Genomic DNA, 17,274 nt, shown 5'->3' with positions numbered 1-17,274 from the left:
ACCTAATTACAAAGGGTCTGACAATCAGTAGGACAAAGGGAAAAACCACTCAAGTCCAAATTGGTCAAGCACATGAACAAGCAAATTGCAGAATAGTCAGACAGAACATTCACTGCTGGAAATGGTGATCAAAAGGAATACCTTGGGGAAAGGATTAGAAACTGTGTCATTCATGGAACTGCTGAAAGAAAGAATACATAGCCTGGAAAGAGAGACCAAGAGGAAATACGCTGGAATAATGCAGTCTAATAGAAATATAATGCAAACCACAGATGAAATTTTGAAGTTTCTAATAGACACATTTAAAAAAAGCAAAAACAGGTGAAATTAATTTTAATTGTATTTAGCCAACATATTTTATTTAACCAACATTTTACTAAAATTAGTAATATATTTGACTTAACCCAAATTTCAACATGGAGGCAACATAAAAATGACCTTCTTTTTCTGTGTTATGTCTTTGAAACCCGGTGTGTTTCACACTTACAGCACATCTTAGTTTGGACCAGCCACATTTTAAGTGCGTAATAATTATAAATGGCTGGTGGCTCCCATTTTGCATGGCAGAGTGTCAGAAGTTAAAAGTGCAGATCCCAGACCTGCGTCTTGTCCTGGCTTTCCCATTTGCTGGCTGCGTGACCGCTCTGATTTTCCATCTCTTCATTTAAAAAATGGGACTCTAGGGCTGTTCTGAGTTTTAAATGGAGTAATCCACATAAGGCGCTCAGCTGTCTGGTTAGCCCAGATTTGTAACAGTTGTTTGTTTGTAGTTATTAATCATTATCAAATGGCTGATGAGGGAAGTGGAGTTAAACATACTTTCTATGAGTACAATGGACAAAACAAAGACTGACATGTAAATTGGCAGGGCATTAGGATTTCATTCAGCATACAGGTATCTCCGAGGTGAAGAGCTGTGTCATCTAATAGGGTAAACACCAGCTACATGTGGCTTTGAGCACTAACGTAGCAAGTCTGAATTGAGAAATGCTGAAGGGAAAAACACACATCAGACTTCCAAGACTTCATACAAAAAATAAAATGTCAAACATCCCATTACGTTTTTTAATATCGATTCCATGGTGACTTGATTGTATTTTGGGTATGTTGAGTTCAAGAAAATATGTTTTTAAAATTAATTTTACTGGTTTGTTTTTTTATAAAGTTACACATATGAGACTCGCCTTATATTCTTTTGGATAGCACTCTCTTACAACCCGGCAACAATGCAGTAGCAGGCTTTGTGGAGTAGTGAGTTCCCCATCCTGAAAGTGAATCAAACTGAGGCTGGGGGATCAAGAAGCAGGTTGACACACAATGACTTCAGAGTTGGGGAACTGTGGGTTTCTTTAGCTCCTGGGGGTCCTAGCTGTAAGCACGGGGCTTGAGGGCAGCTGACTGCCTGGAGGTGTCCTAGAAAGCAGCCCTCCCCTTGCACACAGCAGGCCTTGGCGCTTCCAAATGGGAGCCCAGCATGGCTTCTTGTTGGCGCAGGGAGCAGTGGCTGGCCCAAGGAGGACTGGACCCTGCCTGCCTTTGTCTCCTTCTAGCTTAGACCAGCTCAGGGGTCCCCAGTCCCTTCTGCTCCCAGGCCATGTCCAGAGGGAAAGCGGCCACCCCATGCTCCCCATCATTCTCTGCTCAGCCCCAGATCCTGGACAAGGTGTGCTCTGTGCTGCCTGGGCGTGGGGTAAATATCTCAGCAGATGTGCAGCCAGGAGCAACCAGCCCCCCGCCCAGCGGCCAGACGGCTTCCTCCTCACAGCCTGTGTCTCACCGAGGAAGGAAAAACCCAGCTCCAGCATGTGGGAGAAGCTGGCAGAGCCTCTGTCGCCCTGGTGGAAGTCAGGCAACCAAAAGCCGATGTGCACCTGCATCTGGTTTAATAATCGAAACCCAGTAGCTGGAGGATGGTGCTCCGGGGGCTTGGAGCCTGGAGACTGTGCTGGACCTCTTGTTGCCGTGGTTACAGGGAGACCTTGGGCAGCTCCCTTCTTCTCTCCAGCCTCAGTTTCCACATTCATAAAACAAGTGGCCGCTAGGGCCCTTTCCAGTTCTGGAATTCGGGGATCATTTGACTCGTCAACTTTGCGGCCCCTCTCCAGGGCAGGCATCCTCTTTCTTGTTGCTAAGTCTTGTCTGTCCCAACCAGATGACCACGTTAATGGCGATAATAATACGCAGCAGATGGCGTTCTGTTGTCTGCTCTTCTGTTTTACAGGCAATTTGCTTATTATAGGCTGCCTCGCCATCTTAAAGGCATGAGCCATTATTATCTCCATTTTGTGAAGGCGGACCTGAGAACCGCGAGCCCCCAGAGGTAAGCAGGGCCCCCTCCTTTCCCTTGGCCCCCCAGGCGGCATCTTTAAAAGAGATCTTCAGACCAGCTTTGGTGGGCCTGGGGCAGTGGGAGGGCTGAGGGCGTAGGGACTGAAAGTTCTACCCCCGGAAGGCCAGAGCCCCTCTCCTTAGGTTGTATGTGGTGAGGGGCTCAGCATTGATGCAGGAAGTGGGCAAGTGAAGAGAAATTGCCTCATCATCCTAGGAGGGTCCTCAAGGAGAATCTGGAGGGCTTCCTGGAGGAGGTGTCATAAAGAGGACTACAATCTAGCCAGGGAAGGGCATTTGAGGAAGAGCTTTTCAAGCAGAGGGAACAGTGGGTGCAAACTGGTGGGCATGAGAGAGCATGCCTTGTAAAGGGAGCTGCAGGCAACCTCAAGTTCAAAGCAGGGAACAGAAAGGGCAAGAGAGGGTGGGGGCGGTCACTGAGGCTGATCACTAAGGTCTGGAGCGCTAAGGAAGGTGGACTCTATCCTGAGAGAGGCAGGGAACTGTTGAATGTCAAGCAAGGGAGTGCAATGATCAGATTTACCTTAGGAGCTTCCGGCCGCAGTGAGGGGCCACGTGCCTGAGCTGGGCCCCCCCACCCGCCCACCGCTCTCCGTTCCCTGCCGTGCCTCTCACCCACTCACAGAACTTTCTTCCCTTCCCCTGGGAAGCCAGGGGCCCCTGTCGTCTATTGTCCAGCCGGGACCCTGAACCATTAGGCCTGAACAATTGCTTCGCAAACACGGTCTTTGTACACAGAGGCCGGGAAACCTTTATCCTGGCCATACAGTGGCAGAAGGTAAGTGCCATCTTCAGGAGGGCTCTGTACAGGTGAAAGGTCTCCCCTGGCTGAATGTCTGGAGACTGGGGCCTGCGGGGGACTCAAGTGGTGCTAAGGTGGGAGCATCCTGTGACCCAGAACCTCTCCCCTTCGAGCTGCTTTGGAGGATAATAATAGCAACATCAACAATAATAGAGCGAATATTTTCCAAGCACTTACTCTGTGCACACTTTACAAAATTAATTCATTTAATCTTCACAGCAACCCCACGAGATAGGAAGGAGTGTGATCTCTATTTTACAGATGAGGAAACTGAGGCCCACAGAGGCTACATAACTTACCCAAGGCCACTGGTGGAACTACTTGAACAAACGAGGAAGGGAGACTTTGTGAATCACTTTGGGGCTAGCTGCGCTATAAAAGTTAGAGAGCACAACCTCCAGTTTTCCATGTAATGCTTAAAAATTAAAAAAAAAAAAAATAGATGCCAATATTTAAATCAAGGGATTTGATATAAAAAGTCTGGCTTCCATGCCAGCCCCCCTCCTTCCTGGTGGAAGCAGCCTGGGTGGGCCACCCACCCTCTCCTGGTTACACACTGCCTGGTGCCACACTCAGGTGGCTGCCAGCACCCCCCGGATAAAGGACTTGAACACCTTCCTTTTTTTTTTAAAATTAAATTCGATTTTATTGAGATATATTCACATACCATACAATCATCCATGGTGTACAATCAGCTGTTCACAGTACCATCATACAATTGTGCATTCATCACCCCAATCTATTTTTGAACATTTTCCTTACACCAGAAAGAATAAGAATAAGAATAAAAAATGAAAATAGAAAAGAACACCCAAATCATTCTCCCCTCCTATCCTATTTTTCATTTAGTTTTTGTCCCCATTTTTCTACTCATCCATCCATACACTAGATAAAGGGAGTGTGATCCACAAGGTTTTTACAATCACACTGTCACCCCTTGTAAGCTACATTGTTATACGGTCATCTTCAAGAGTCAAGACTACTGGGTTGGAGTTTGATAGTTTCAGGTATTTACTTCTAGCTATTCCAATACATTAAAACCTAAGAGGTGTTATCTATATAGTGGATAAGAACGTCCACCAGAGTGACCTCACTCAGCCACTGAAGCTTTATTTCATTTCATTTCGCATCCCCCTTTTGGTCAAGAAGATGTTCTCAATCCCACAATGCTGAGCCCAGATTCATCCCCGGGAGTCACATCCTGCATTGCCAGGGAGATTTATACCCCTGGGAGTCAGGTCCCACATAGTGGGGGAGGGCAGTGAGTTCACCTGCTGGGTTGGCTTAGCTAGAGAGAGAGAGGGGGGCCACAGTTGAGCAACAAAGAGGCACTCAGGGGGAGACACTTAGGCGCAATTATGAGCAGGTTTAGCCTCTCCTTTGCAGTAACGAGCTTCATAAGGGCAAGTTCCAAGATAGAGGGCTCAGCATACCAAGCCGTCAGTCCCCAATGTTTGTGAGAACATCAGCAACAATCCAGGTGAGGAAGTCCAACACTTCTGCATTTTCCCCCAGCTCCTCAGGGGGGCCTGAATACATATTTTTATTCTCTGCCCAAATTACTTTGGGATGTCGACACCTTTCTTTTACAGACAAGGGAAACTGAGGCCCAAGAAGGTACCTGCCCGGGAACATACAGCAAATTACTCAAAACAAAAGCTGTGCGTGTTTGTGCGTGAAATGTCCACGTGTCTAAAATTCACTTAGGGAGCTAGTTAAAATGCAGATTCCTAGGCCCAGTGCCCAGGGATTCTGACTTGGTAGGTCTTCCCTGAGGCCCTGAAATCTGTACCCCAATAAACATCTGTCCCCTCCCGCCCCCAGGTGAGTCCCTTGCTAGCAATCCCTGGACCACACTTCGAGAAACCTCACTTTAGTTCCTGGAAGCTCCGAACTGCTGTTTGGCACGAGAGCAGACAGCACTGTCCACAGTCCAAAGGCTGGGGCGGGGATTTATCCCTGGCTCTGAGCACCTGCATTTGTTTCCCAGGGCTGCCGTGAATTATCACACGCCAGGTGGCATAAAACAACAGAAATGTAGTTGCTCACAGTTGTGGAAGCCAGAAATCCGGAAGGTGTCAGCAGGGCCGTGCTCTCCCTGAAGGCTCTGGGGAGAAAACTTCTCTGCCTCCTCCCGCTCCTGGCAGCCCTTGGCTTGCAGCAGCCTCCGCTTCCAACCTCTGCCGCCATCTTCCCGTGGCTGCCTTCCCTCTGGGTGTGGGCCTGTGTCCAGATTTCCTTCTTCTTATAAGGACATTCAGCTGTTGGATTTAGGGCTCACCCCACTCCAGTCTGACCTCAGCCTAACGCGATCACAAGACCCTATTTCCTAATCAGGTCACGTGCACAGGTGCCTGGGGTTGGACTTGAACATTTCTTTTTGGTGGACGCGATTCAACCCATTACACTAACCATGGACGACTCCTTCTTCAACGTCCTCAATCTCTCCACATCGAGACCATACAGGGGGCCTTTTCCTCCTCGATTGTCTAGTCAAGGGGTCACACCCCTGGATTTCTGGGCCTAAAAGCCCCAAGGACTCCTCAGCTCCTCCCCTCCCCCCCACCTGTCCCACCTCCCACCAGCAGCTAAAGGTGCCAGGTCTGTGCGGAGATGCACGTTAGAGGCGGGAACTTGGCATTCACTTCTCCCCAGACCCCAGCCGGGGTGCAGCCCACTCCAATCTCCACCACCTCCTGACTGCACAGAGGGCTGGTTTGTGATCACATGCGTAGACTTGCAGATAAGCAGGCAGATTTACCAGCCTGCCCCAGCCGGCAGCTGGAGTGACGGCACAGACAAGAAGGGAAGGGGAATTGACCCATTCGCCTTGGACAAAACCCACTGAGTTTATGATGAGGAATCAAATTGGGCGGGTGCAGAAGGGGCATCCCTGACTGCCAACTCCCTAAGAGGTGGGGCAGGACTCTCACACAGGCCGTGCTCCTGAAGGCCCAGGTCAGCCCTTGGCATCCAGGTAACTGCGTGCCATCATCCGTCATCAAAGGAAAAGCCTCCAGGGACAGGCTTTGGCCAAGGACAGGATTTGGCCACGGGCTGGGGAAAAAATGGAAACCATCACAGGACCACCTCTCCTTAATCCTTTCTCTCCTTCAGGCATACATCCCACCTCAAATAAACTACATCCCTTCAGCTCTTTAGTGTTCACATACCCAAGTCATGTTTAATCCTCAGTAAAACACTGTGAGGGAGATATTACATTTATCCTCATTTTGCAGGCCAGGAAATAGGGTCCTACAGAAGGCGGCCTCTGGATTTTTAACCACGTGAACAAAGACCTTTTTGTGTCTCGGTGAGTTTTTTCTCAGGGACTCATTGTGATCCCTTCGTCCCAGCCTTGGTCACGTCGTCCTGTGTGTCCCAGAATGTTCTGGTAGCTTTGAACCTGGGAGAGAAGGGCTTAGCTGTACAATATGGCAGCCACTCTGTCCAATCCGGGAGCCGCCAGCCACGTGTGGCCACTGAGCTCTCAAACAGTTCGAATCGAGGTGTGTTCCCCATGTAGAATACATGGTGTTTTGAAGACTTAGTACCAAAAAGATAAGATAAAATAAAAAGAATGTAAAATACCTCATTGACATTTTTTATCTTGATTCCATGCTGAAATGATATGGGATCTATTGGAGACAAGAAAATGTAATATTAAAATTAATTTCACCTGTTTCTCTTCTTTTACTGTGGCTACTAGAAAATATAAAATTATATATGTTGCTCGTGGATTATTTCTATTGGACAGCCCTGGCTGAGAGGGTCCCATTCCCTGCCCTCCCAGAAGGCTCCTGAGCTCCCGATGCAAAATTTCCCACTGTCACCTCGCCACCTTGGGGGAAAAAATAGGGGCAGCTCATCATCATTTGCCTACAGAGCCCAAGATTTGACAAGCCAGGAAAATCACTCACACCCTCCCCTCCTCGCTGTTTATAACCATATTACTAAAAGGGGGATAAAGTTCTTCCCCAAGGTGACCTGTTTTTGTGAGTAGTAAGCAGATGGAGCTGTCCCGAGCATGGCCGCTGGACATCTTCTTAGGCCACTCTCAGAACACCGGGCAGCCAGCCCTCATCCAGCGGTTGCGTGGGGCGCACCTCCTTGTAATGAAGAGAAAGTTGGGGGGCTAAAGGGAGACATCAGTTCTGCAACAGCAAGGTGCCCGCCCTCACCCAGCCCCCCGTGGTAGAGCTGCTGCTCCAGGGAAGTGATTGAGGAAATGGGGCCCATATGCCAGGGCTGGCTACGTCACTAACTAGCCAGGTGGGGAGCCCAGGTCTATCCTGGTGGACAGTTGATGGAGCTGGGGACCTCAGAGCATCTCAGTCTCCACCCAGCTTCCCTCAGGGACTGCTCCCAGCTGCAGGAGCTCCAGCCTCCACGGCATCTCCTGTGGCTGGACTCGGAGCATGGGCCCCTTAGCACATGGGCCACACATGCTGTTTGTATCTCTGCAAAGTGAGTGTATCTAAGACTGACTGGGGAACAGAGTGTGCCCCTGGAGTTCTCCCAGACTTCTTAAGGGAGCAGGAAGGTGCAGAAGAGAAAACTTACCTGCTTGCTAGTAATATAAGTGAGAGAGGCTGGGCTTCGGGAACTTGGCATAGGCTGCTGCCCCCATACCATGAGGCTGGATACCCCAGGTACAAGAAAGTTACTCAAAGCGCTGGGCTGATTTCTTTTTTCTTTTTTTTTTTAATTAGAGCAGTTGTAGCTTTATAGAAAAATCATGCAGAAAGTACAGAGTTCCCATATACCTCCCCCAAACACACATATTTTTCCCTATTATTAACATTTTGCATTGGTGTGTTACCTTTGTTACAACGATGAAACATTATTATTGTAATTATACTATTAATTTTAGTCCACAATTTACACTGGGCTCCTTCTTTGTGTGGTAAAGTTCTATGTTTGTTTTTCTCCTGGTAACTTACATGCAATCTAAAATTTTCCTTTTTATCCACTTTCAAATACACAATTCATTGGTGTTGGTTACATTCACTAGTTGTGTTTCTATCACCATCGTCCATTGGCAAAACTTTACCATCATCCCAAACAGAAACTCTGTACCAAGTAAACATTCACTCCCCTTTCCCACCTCCTGTCTAGTTTCTGACTTTATGAATTTGCATACTCTGCTTATTTTGTCTCAGTGAGATCATACGGTATTTGTCCTTTTGTGTCTGACTTATTTCACTCAACATGATGCCTTCACAGTGCATCAGAACTTTGTTCCTTTTTACAGCTGAATAATATCCCATTGTGTGTAAATACCACATTTTGTTTATCCATTCATCTGTTGAGGGACACTTGGGTTGCTTTCACCTTTCAGCAGTGGTGAATAATGCCACTGTGAATATTGGTGTGCAAATATCTGTTTGAGTACCTGCTTTCAGTTTGTTTGGATATATATGTCCTGGTTTCTACTTGATTTCTCATCAAGACTGTAGGGGTATTTAATCCTCACAATAAACCAAATGATACTATTATTGTCCACATGAAGCCATTAAGGTTTGTATCAGTCAGGGTTCTCCAGATCAACAGAACCAAGAGGAGATATATATCTATATATCTACCTCTCTCTATGTATATCATTAAACTGTATTCCCCAGTTTGGACATGTTCTTGGTCTTAGTCTATATTCTGGTGGGTGTGAACCATTGTAAATAGGATCTCTTGAAGATGTGATTTCAGTTGAGATGTAGCTCATCTGAATCAGGATGGGCTTTAATATGGATTACTAGAATCCTTTACGAGCAGAATGAAATTCAGATATATAGAGAGAAAGCCACGGGAAAGAGCCAGAAGTCAGCAGAACCTATAGGAGAAGGGAGAAGATGCCGCTATGTGCGTTGCCATGTAACAGAAAAGCCAAGGGGCATGGATGGCCAGCAGCCGACCCCAGAGTGCCAGGCTGCAGGGAGAAAGGTTCACCTTGCTGATACCTTGATTTTGGACTTCTCCTAGCTCCAAAGCAGGAGCCAATGAATTTGTTGTTTAAGCCAATCCATTGGTATTTGCCTTAGCCTTCAGGAGGTGATAGATAAATGGATGATAGATAGATAGACAGACAGATGATAGATAGATAGATAGATAGATAGATGGAAACGTATTTTAAAGAATTAACTCTTGCAGTTGTGGGGGCTGGCAAATCGGAAATCTGTAGAGCAGGTTAGCAAGTCTTGAGGCAAAAGTTTTTTTCTTCCCTGGGAACCCTCAGCTTTTGCTCTTAAAGCCATTGACTGATTAGAAGAGGCCCACCCACTTTATGGAGGTTCATCTCCTTTACTTAAAGTCAACTGATTGTAGATGTCAATCACATCTACAAAATACCTTCACGGCCACACCTAGACTAAGTGTTTGACCAAACAACCGGGCACCGTAGCCCGGCCACTACACCACCACCGAGTCCACTCTGGTTAATTTAAGCAGATAAGACATTTCTTAAAGAATAGTAGGTAGCTCTCTGAATTTGAATAGCTAGATGACACCCAACCATACTGTAGGGGGTACTTTACAAAAATACACCTGCCCTAATACAGGAGCTCACGCAGACACAAGTCCAGCCATTGCTGTCCCCAAAGATCCAGTTGCCACTGAGCTCACCAAAAGAAAAAATAGTGCTCAAGTTGAATACCTCCTGTTCTCAGTGGAAGACTTCGTGGTTGCATCTGATTCATTATCAAATGTTGGATTCCTAGATCCCAGGGAGGATGGGAAATTGAGTTCTGACTTCTACATTAATGAGTTTGGACTCATACTACAGGCATTTCCCAAGATACGGAAAGGAGATTCAAAGACTACTGGCAGCCACAAACATGAGATGCCCTGACACTCTACTTCCCAGGGGAGGAGACAGGGGCACAGAGAGGTTGAGTAACTTGCCTGAGGTGACACAGCTGGCAAAAGGTGGAGGTAGGATTCAAACCCAAGTGTAGATTCAGAGTCTGGGCTCTCATCCGGGCTGGGGAGTGTTTGGAGGTGGAGACGGGAGGTGGCAGTGGACCTGATGGAGATACCTGGGGGATCAAAGGCACCGGAGGGAGGGCAGCTCCTTGGAGGAGGAGCCATTGTTCCCGGCACGTTGCTAAAGAAAGGGCAGGGAGGGAGGGGCCGGGAGGGCGTGGGAGGGAGGAAGGTGGCCCCGTGGGACTCCTGCTGCCTGTGACGCCCACCTGGCTTCACCATTGTATGGCCTGGAGTGGCAATGGGCAAGTGAGCCCAGCCAGGAGACTGCAACCCTGCACCTTGGTTGGGGTCTCCAACATGGTGGACCCTGCAGGGGGTTGGCGGGGGGTCCTTGGGCAGCCTTTCCTGTCACGCAGCCTTGTCCTCTTCCTGGGTGCCCCCTGCCAGACCCCCGCAGGCTTTCTGAGCTGGGTGATCCCAAGTTGGCACCAAAGGCAAACAGAGACATTCCAAGCCTGGAGAACTGGAGCCACGCGGCCCTGGGCTGAGAGCTGGGGAGGGTGTCCAGGGGAGGACGGGGCGCAGGGCGGGCAGAGCTCCCTCCAGCCGCAGCTGCGGAAGGCCCATGGCCTTGGCAGATACTCCCAGTGCCTCCTGTGTGCAGGCAGGACGTGGGCATTCCTGAGAAGCTTTCCTGAGCTCCCTGCCCAGAAACCGTGTGGCCACCAGCCCACTCTTGAAGAAGTGGGGCGCATTTCACTCTCACCTGTCCTCTCCACCTCGGGCTCCTTGAGAGCCGGGGAGGGGCAGCCAGAGCAGTCCGACAGGCCACCCTTGGGAGTGCCCAGTGGGTGGGGCCACCCGGCTGGGCAGGAGACCTGAGACCCTGCTACCCTCTTGTGTCATTAGGGCACATTCTTCTGGGCCTGGAACCTACACCCAAAGGTACAAACATCTCAAGAGCAGTTTATTGACTCCAGGCCACGGTGCCAGGGTGATGACAAACACAGAGGGCAAATTTTTCCGCCCTCCCCCAAGGAAGGTTCCCCCAAGAGTAAACAGTGGAAGAGCTCAGGAGACAGATTTTGGGCCAGGGGAGTCCACATCCCCCACCCCTCCCGTCCCGACCCCATACTTCCCGCCTGTCACCTGCATTTTGGGGGCAGGAGGCAGATCACTCTCCCAGCCCCCAGCCTATCTCCTCTCTACCTGGGGACACACCCTGTGTGCTTTACTGCCCCACCACCCCCAAGGCTCCAATGCCCAGCCCCTGGGTGGGTGTCACGCCCCTTGTAACAGCCAACACCCACCAGCTCATCTTGATCACTGGTGTACCCCGAGCTGGGCCTGGCAAAGTGTGGGCTGCAAATGTTTGCAAACTCTTACCAACCACGAAGCACCAAGTACAGACACGGAGAGTAAGGCTTTAGAAGCTTCCGCGGCAATTAGCCATTGCTCAAGGCATGCAAGCACATGACAGTTTTTATTCTAGATTATGAAAGCATTGGTCTGTGCACTGGCAATTAACAAAACCAAACGAGCTGGTCCTTTGCCACAGATGGTTTGACCATCATGGAGCTAGGGGAATTTCAGGGCATGAAATCATTCTCCCTGAATGCTGTCGGGTTTGCCCAGCCTCTGCCACCTTCTCTTTGTCCCTCTGGGCTCAGAGCTTTCTCGAGGGGCAGGGGGTGGGCGTGGCCTGGCTGAAGTCTGGGGTACCCAGGCCTCCCTGCTGCTGGCCCACTGGGCAGGAGCCTGGCTGGGACGCAGAGACCGTCCAGAAGGCAGCTGTGGTGTCTCCTCTTGGCCAATGCCCTCTTCATCTCCCTCTCCAGCCCAGGCCTCACGGGATGTGTTTCCCATCCTGGGCACTGTGCTTGGCATGGGCCAGGCATGATACATCCAATAGACGAGGCCCCTACTCCAGTGGATCTCATGTTCTCATGGATGGGGGACAGGGAGGTGACAGCAGCAGACAATCAAGACATAGATAAATGACTTGAGGGGTGCAGTACAATAAATGGGGGGTGTACAGTCAGGGAAGGTTTCTCTGCGACTTCTGAGCAGAGGCCTGAATCAAAAGGAATGGGTCGGCAAAGCTGTCGTTCCATGAAAAGGCATCTGGAAGTGGCTCATGTCTTTTTGGGGATGTTTGAGGAGCTGACTTGGCTTGGGTTGCCTACATCCAACAGGCCACAGCAGGGGGGACAATGCGTGTGTCACTCACAGAGAAGGGAGCTGGGGTTTTAAATAGCCTTAACAAGGTGGCTGGTTTGGATGTATTATGTCCCCCAAAACGCCATTATCTTTGATACAGTCTTGTGTGGGCAGGAAATGTATTGGTGTTGATTGGGTTGGAGACTTTTGATTGGATGTTTCCGTGGAGATGTGATCACGCAACTGTGGGCAAGATCTTTCATTAGATAATTTCCATGGAGGTGTGGCCCTGCCCTTTCAGCGTGGGCCTTGATTAGTTCACTGGAGCACTATATAAGCTGAGACAGAAGGAGCAAGCTTGCTACAGCCAAGAGGGACACTTTGAAGAACACACAGGAGCTGAGAGAGGAGCTGCAGTTGAGAGACAGTTGAAGACGGCCATTGAAAGCAGACTCTTGCTCCAGAGACGCTAAGAGAAGACAAACACCCCAAGAGCGACTGAGAGTGACATCCTGAAGAGAAGCTGCAGCCTAAAGAGGAACGTCCTGGGAGAAAGCCCTTTTGAAACCAGAACGTGGAGCAGATGCCAGCCACGTGCCTTCACAGCTAACAAAGGTTTTCTGGACACCGTTGGCCATCCTCCAGTTAAGGTACACGATCGCTGATGTGTTACCTTGGACACTTTATGGCCTTAAGACTGTACTGTGTACCCAAATAAACCCCCTTTTATGAAAGCCAATCCATTTCTGGTGTTTTGCATAATGGCAGCATTAGCAAACTAGAACACAGGGTGTGGGGAGTCTTCCCAGCAACCCAAGAAAGAGGAGGAGAGGAAGGAGAAGTAACCAGGCAACCATGCGGGGGTGGGGGTGGGGGGCTCTGCTTGGCCCCAGTTGAAGGCTGGCCTGGCCCTCTGCTCATTCAAATGCTCTGCCTACATGCTTTGCAGGGACCCAGCAACCAGGGGGGCCTCCCCCCTGACCTCACTCCACCACCCTAGTGCAGCCCTGGGTGCCAGACCCAGGCAGGAGAGGAGACTCTGCCCTGGGGAGCTCCCAGGTGCCCCAGGTGGGACTGAGGAACGGTAGTGGTCTGTCCCAGAGGCCCCAACCCCTGCCTTCTCTGCCTCCTGCTCCCTGCAGGTCATGGCACTCATACGCTCTTTCTCCAGGCCACGTGCCCAAGTGAGTTCTGAGATGAGCTGAGGCTGCAGGACGGGTGGCATGGCTTGGCAGCAGGCCCTGGCCAGGTTCCCTCCACCTGCCCACACCTGTCCCCTTGGCTGAGCTGTCTGCCCGGCCTCTTTGGCAACAGGGCTCCAATTTCACTCTCATTCAGTCTTCTCGGAACTTCTCTCCTCTCCAGGTACTTTGGGGAAATCCTGGTCAGAGGTTCCGGACGCTGCAGCTCCTGCTTCGGCTCTAACAAGCGTATTGGTTTTCTGGTGCTGCGTAACAAATCAGCGCAAGCTTACCGGCTGAAAACAACACCTCGTTTATCAGCTCTCGGTTCTGCAGGTCAGAGGTCTTGGCACTGTTTGACTGGCTTTCCCGCTCAGGGGCTCTCAAGGCTAAAAACAAGGTGTCAGCGAGCTGGGCATTTACCTGGAAGCCCTGGGGAGGCTCTGCCTCGAAGCTCATACAAGCTGCAGGCAGAATCGAGTTCCTGGCCAGTGTTGGTTCAAGGCCCCTGTTTCCTTGCTGGCTGCCGGCTGAGGGCTGCTCGCTGTTCCTAAAGATGGGCCCCCTCCACCTTCACAGCCAGCAACTGCACAGCCACTCATTTGTTCTCCTGCCTTGAAGCTCTCAGACATCCTCTTCTGTCACCCACCGGAGAAAATGCTGCTTTTAAAGGGCCTGTGTGATTAAATTGGGCCCATCTGGATAATCTCCCTCTTGATTGACTCAAAATGAAACGAAAAATCCCTTTTGCCTTACAATGTAGCACAGTTGTGGAAGTGATACACATCACACTCGCAGGCCCCACTGCAGCCTGGAGCCTTGCGTTTGAGCCTTGCCTTCCCCACGGGCCTGCTGTGTGACCTTGGGCAAGTCCCCACCTTTCAGTCCACGAGCACCTTCCCCTGGGTCCCGGGCTTCCTCCCCATAAACCTGGGAGGTGGGACCATCGGAGGCTCTGCCCTGTGCCGTCCTGCAGAATCACCTGGGATGTTTGGAAAAATCTGCTCGCCCTCAGCCAGCCTCGTTTGAATGGTCCAGGCTGGTGTCCGGGGGTGGGTTTTAAAAGAACCTGCCCAGGTGATTGAGGGGAGCCTGCAGGGCTGAAAACCAGGATTGGACGCTTTTGAAGGCAGTGGTTCCCCAGCTGGCTGCACGTTAAAACCACCCGGGAGCCTGATTTGGTCCGTGGTAGGGCCTGGGCAGTTCCAGTGTGTGGCCAGGTGATTGCAATTCCCAATTCCTGCTCTTTTACCCGGTGGGATGAAATCCAGCAAGTGCTGGATTGAAGGAGGAAGCTGGGGCGGCAAAGGCAGGGATGGCTGGGTTTGGAGTAGGCCTTCAACAACTGTGTCAGTTCCTTGCTTTTTTTTTTTCGTATTCTATTTTTTTTTAAATTCAATTTTATTGAGATATAGTCACATACCATGCAGTCATACAAAGCGTACATTCAATTGTTCACAGAACCATTACATAGTTGTGTGTTCATCACCAAAATTAATTTTTGAACATTTTCATTATTTCACACACAAAAATAATAAGAATAAAAATTAAAGTGAAAAAGAACAATTAAAGTAAAAAAGAACACTGGTTGCCTTTTTTTTTTTTTTTTTTTGCCCCTATTTTTCTACTCATCCATCTATACACTGGACAAAGGGGAGTGTGGTCCATATGACTTTCCCAATCCCATTGTCACCTCTCATAAGCTACATTTTTATACAATTGTCTTCAAGATTCAAGGGTTCTGGGTTGCAGTTTGATAGTTTCAGGTATTTACTGCTAGCTACTCCAATTCAAGTCCCTTGCTCTTTGAAATGAGGGTTTATCCAGCCCCTACTTCACAGGGTTGCAGCTTAAAAGCCATCGTGTCCCTGAATGCTTAGTTACAGTGACAACAAGAGTGGCGTCAAACAGAGAATCCCGGATGCTCTCTGGGGCAGGGCAGAGCAGGTGACTTAACTGAATTAGGCTCTCCCGATCTGGGAAGGCCTGGAGATTTCCCCTCCCTGCAGGGATCTCAGCCTCGGTGCAGCCAGCCCAGCCCTGGAGGCCGGGCCCCGGCCCTATTTTAAGCGTGGCCATTGCCTCATTCTGCACCATTTCCTTCCAAACAAACAGCTTCCCCTTAGGCAAGGTTATGGGGGCACAGCCCAGTGTGGGCAGGGCCGGATTTCTGCCCTGGACACTCGCTGGGGCTGGGGAGGGGGCCCGGGGTGGGGGCCGGCGAGGCTGGCTGGGCACGGCCAAGGTGGACGTCCAGGCGGGGGGCCTCGGTTCTGGCTGTCTGCCCTGGGCACCCAGGGTGCACTCCTGCTCCTCGTTCCCTCTTGGGCTGATGCAGCCCTGCAGACAAGGCCCAGCCCCCTGGCCTGGGGCTGTGCTCCCAACTGAGGCGGCCCGGGGGCCTCCAAAGTGCTCTGTAGGGACCGAGGATGCTATTTCTCACCGGTTCTCGAGAGGCGCCTAACAGGCTTCTCCTCTTCTAATCTTGTCCCCTTCCAATCCATTTTCCTCCCAGAGTAACCTTTGGAAAATATGAATTGGATTGGTTACTCCCTGTTTAAACTGTTCAGTGGCTTCCTGTTGCCCTTAGGACTTAATTCAAACTCCTACTGCAGCCTCAAGGGCTGCTTGACTTGGCCTCAGCCTGCCTCAGATTCTCCCTCCTCCCCTGTCCTCCTCCCTCCTCCTCCCTCCTCCCTCTTCTTCCTCGCTCCTCCTCTCAGGTTTTCCTCCCTCCTCCATCCCCTTTCCTCCTCCCTCCTCCTCCCTCCTCCCCCTCCTCCCTCCTCCTCCCTCCTCCCCCCTCCTCCTCCCCCTTTTCCCTCCTCCTCCTCCTCACTCCCTCCAGTACCAATAGCCTCCTCCTTTTCTTCAAATACACCTGCCATTCCCCACCCCAGGGCCCTCGCACTTGCTATTTATTCTCTCTGCATGTAATATTCTTCCTGTGACTGTCACTCTTCTGGTCTAAGCTCCCCTGTCGCCCTTCAGGGAGACCTTCCCTGACAACCTGCCTAAAAGCGTCCCCTCCCCATCACCCTCTGTCCGACACCCCATTTTATTTCTTCCCAACACTTATCACTATTGAAAGTGGCCCATTTACTGATATATGTTTTTTTTCTTCATGATCTGCCTTCACCCCTAGAAAGTAAACTCCTGAGGGCAAGAAACTTGTCTGTCCTGTTCACTGTGAGCAGCTGGGCCCAGAAAATTTTCAATACGTGTTTGTTGAATGAATGAACAAAATAAATTCACAAAGAGTTTCACAGCAAGTTGTGTGTGTCAGACATGGTAGGGGTTTAGAAATACATCTGCCACCATCCCAAATGTAATACTTATGTGCCGAAGGTTGTTTAAAGTGCTTTGTGTATATGAACTCACTTAATCTTCCAATAACTGCATGAAGTAGGTTTTATTATTTTTCCTTTCAGTCTTAAAAAATTTTTTTATTACAGCAGTTGTAACTTACAGAAAAATCAAGCAAAAAGTATAGTTCCCAAATATCTCCCCAAACACACAGTTTCCCTATTATTAACATTTCATACTAGTGTGGTTCCTTTGTTACAATTGATGAAACAACATTATTATAATTATACTGTTAACTAAAGTCCATAGTCGACATTAGGGTTCATTCTTTGTGTTGTACAGTTCTATGTTTTTTTTTTCAATTTTTTTTCTGGTAACATATACAACTTAAAATTTCCCATTTTAACCAATTTCAAGTCCACACTTCAGTGGTGGTAATTACATTCACAATGTGCTACCATCACCAGCATCCATCACCAGAACTTCCATCAGCCCAAACAAAAGCTCTGAACCAATTAAGCATTAACTCCCCATTCCCCACCCTCACCCCAGCCCCTG

The 17,274-nt window shown here is 49.7% G+C and overlaps 1 long non-coding RNA gene across 1 annotated transcript; it reads right to left on the bottom strand.

Annotated features, from left to right (window-relative positions):
• Window positions 1–6,059: 6,059 nt before the first annotated feature.
• On the bottom strand, window positions 6,060–7,261 carry LOC119517042. Its single transcript, XR_005213458.1, has 3 exons — window positions 7,139–7,261; window positions 6,743–6,789; window positions 6,060–6,557 (listed from the first exon to the last, which is right to left on the bottom strand). It is a non-coding gene; the product is annotated as an uncharacterized LOC119517042 (long non-coding RNA).
• Window positions 7,262–17,274: the final 10,013 nt, after the last annotated feature.

Source organism: Choloepus didactylus, chromosome 21 (assembly GCF_015220235.1).
Source record: "Choloepus didactylus isolate mChoDid1 chromosome 21, mChoDid1.pri, whole genome shotgun sequence".
Lineage (NCBI taxonomy): Eukaryota > Metazoa > Chordata > Mammalia > Pilosa > Megalonychidae > Choloepus > Choloepus didactylus.
Note: the sequence above shows the minus strand (reverse complement) of the source record. Positions and strands in the feature narration are given on the sequence as shown.